Source organism: Uranotaenia lowii, chromosome 1 (genome assembly GCF_029784155.1).
Source record: "Uranotaenia lowii strain MFRU-FL chromosome 1, ASM2978415v1, whole genome shotgun sequence".
Classification (NCBI taxonomy): domain Eukaryota; kingdom Metazoa; phylum Arthropoda; class Insecta; order Diptera; family Culicidae; genus Uranotaenia; species Uranotaenia lowii.
The window spans coordinates 116,160,773-116,164,108 of NC_073691.1; the positions used below are offsets into that span (position 1 = coordinate 116,160,773).

Below are 3,336 nucleotides of genomic sequence, written 5' to 3' on the forward strand. Positions count from 1 at the left end.
AAATATGCAATTGAACAAATTTCTTTTGAACCAAAGAATTTGTTTGAAATCAAAGTCCAAAGTTATTCAATTCAAAAAAATTATTCTTTCTTTCAAAAATTATTTTTTTCAATCAAAACTATAATTCATTGATTCAAAGAAAACAGGAGCTGGATTAAAAAAAATGAATGTTTTGAATCAAAGTCAGATTTAATTCGTTCCAAAATTCAAGTTTACTCTGCGTGAATACACGGAATAGTCCATCTTGTAACAGGCAATCGTAATCATAGGCATGGTAGGCGAACAATTCGCTGTCAAAAAGCGCTCCGTCTCCACCCCCCACCAATGAGAAACGTTTGGTACTCCTTGCCTACTGTTGCTCAATATGCAACCACCCGTAGCTGTATAGGCACGCTGGTTATTACTTTACAAAAGCGTTGCCAGTAATGATATTTCACAACGTCGCTAGTTGGCAAGGTTGCCGATCACCAGCGCGAAAACTTCGGATTTCAACTTCAATGACAATATGCTATATACTGGCAGCTCATCCAACATTTACACGCTTATATTCAAGTAATCATTTTCAGCATATTTTAAAGCATCTTATAACTTTTGAAAATGAATTAAATACTAAATGAATACATATCACCTGATTTACGCAGCCAAGCATTCAGGTAAAACCATCGTATAAGAGCCGCTTTCATAAAAGTCTAGTTTATATTAAAACTTTTCTTAGAACTATATTTTGATTTAGTTTTTATTATTATTATGTTTAACAACTCCGAGGACTTACACACAAAACTTTCGGGGCTCCACTTAGCAAAAAATAGCTGTTACTTTCCGTTAGCAAAAAAAATTTTTTACTTTTGAATTAGCACTTTCCCATCTTTTCGAAAATTAAGCTCAGTTTGAGTAAAAAATACCCACTTGCTACACATTTTAGCATTTCCAGTAGCATGGACTCAAACTTTTAGTCTGTGCTCAAACCACGACTGCAGCCGGCTGTTTTGTCGGTTATTTTTCGGATGTAATTCGTTCGTTCGAGTCGGTCGCAATTTTGAAGCACGGAAAATAGTAATATTAAATGTTTATTTTGGTTCTGTTCTTCTGCAATCAGAATAGAAGACGTAATACCATCGATCAATTTGGTCGAGGACTTGCCGTCAACAAGAATTGTTGATCTGTGTGCCAATAAGAAGGTGATTCTGTTATCTATTCCCGGGGTGATCATCCCAGAGCAGATCTCAATCTTCCGGTGTCGATGAAGTGTTGTTTTCTTGTCAACAATCTACTTGTCTTCCCGAGACAAAGGCCCACAACAAAGCTGCCATGGTGTCAAGTGGAATAAAATTGATCGCACCCAGAAGAAAAGCCAGAATCCGGTCGAAAGAAACTTTCGAAGAACAGGAGGAGGACGTTAAATAGTCGGGAACTCCTCTAGACTTAAATGTTTCTACAGTTTGGCAGGCCCGTCGCCTTTGGAATAGAAAATTTCGCTCGGTAAAGTAAGTAGGTGTAATTTTAACTGTATTAAAAATTTTCTATAATTCAAAAAAACTTTCCATTTCAGCCTAGAAAAAAGGTAACACCATTTCGCAGAACAGCTACTGATTTTTTTTAGCCAGAACTAACCGGATCCGATGAAACCACTCCTTTTCCATCAGAACCTCAGCCCGAAGTCCAAGCTGCTTGTGAAAAGACCATTCAAATCGATCGGCAGTGAAATTGTTGGCCCCAGCAACATCACTGTCGAGGAAAAAAGTTCTGCGGAAGCACCTGCTACGAAGTATTGGGTAAGTGACATCAAATTTGCAATTTTATAGGATTAAAATCCGTTCCTCTTCTGTTTTATTTTTTTTAAAGAAAATTAAATTGATTTGGAAGAAAAGACTACAACACGATTTTTTTTCAGGTTTTTGGTAATATTTGGTCAACCTCAACTACCGATGCAATTTCACGGCATATATGAGCTTGACAACTTCATTTCTACGGAAGATTCAAGCATTGAAACCGAAATCGCTAGCCATCGGCGGAAGAAGGCATAACGTAGAAATGGCAAATCAGCTGGTCGGTGGTCTTAGGCTCCCCGCCACAATAAGGTCAATGCCAAACGCAAGTGCAATGCGGTATGTGGAATGTTTTTAATAGATTTTAATTGGTTTTCATACTGAATTTTAAATCATTATTTTAACAATCTTTCGGAGATTCTTAATGCCAAAATTTCCCAGTATCAGTTTCCATAATTTTTCAGATAAAACCTCTCGAAAACGATTCAGTTTGTTATAGGAAAAAAATTATGAATTCTTGCATTTTTTTATACAATACAAGTACCTTTTAATTTTTTTTTTTTTTTTTTTTTTTTTTTTTTTTTTTTTTTTTTTTTTTTTTTTTTTTTTTTTTTTTTTTTGTAGCGGCCCACCACACTCCCCCACACCAAAAAGCTCATTAGAGCCCCCTGGTAATGGACGCTACTGTTCTCAGCATGTCTGGCAGCAACAAAAATTAATAAAAAACGCGGGCAAAATTTTTATCTAGCTGAGTTGTTTTCCAATTAGAGTAACAAAAAAAAATTATGGAGAATTAAAGAAGAAAATAGGTGAATAGTAGACATGCAACTTTGCCAGTATATTGAAGGCATTTCTAATAAAGTTCTTGGAGCTTTTCCCACTTTTATTTTGATAAACGCTAAAATAAGTTAATTTGGAGCTATAGTTTTAGCTACCATTTGAATTATTGTGAAGACTAAAATGAATATGTTGCTTTTTAAAATTCAAATTCGATTCTTGATCTGTACTGGAACAAGTTACGCGAATGAATCTGAAGTTCTTTTTTATGGAGTGGTTTTCGGACTCTTAATCTAAAGTTTTCAACCTCATGATATTGTTATGAATTATTAATCTTACAGAACATTTTATTTTATTTATGAGGGGTTCCCTATGCATAACATTGAATTAGTTATCATGCTGCAAATTTAATTCATAATGATTGTTTTAAATATGATGTTGAATTTGACCTGATTTTATTATTTTTTTCTTAAAAATTTAAATCATGATTTTGGATCATGTTATCTGATTATGTTAGTTTCGAAACTTGAACTAAAGCTGTAACAAAATCTTATGAAAAATTAAATTAATTAAAAAGGCATTAATTAAAACAATTTTTATTTCTCATTCCCAGCTTTCGTCTCCGAACCATAACAGGCCATTTTTCGCGGGTAATCCAATCAATGGGCAGGCAAGCAACTCAATGATTCGGCTTTCTTTATAGGGCTCTACTGGATACTAAAAAAGAACCTCTACAAATGACCAGAAGAAGAGCAATGTTTTACTTGAGGCCCGAATTCGGAAGCATGGAGTG

General features: G+C 34.6%; 1 long non-coding RNA gene across 1 annotated transcript; it reads left to right on the forward strand.

The window, feature by feature from the left end:
- Positions 1–1,524: 1,524 nt before the first annotated feature.
- LOC129739339 (uncharacterized) lies at positions 1,525–3,336 on the forward strand. Its single transcript, XR_008735827.1, has 3 exons — positions 1,525–1,772; positions 1,892–2,105; positions 3,157–3,336. It is a non-coding gene; the product is annotated as an uncharacterized LOC129739339 (long non-coding RNA).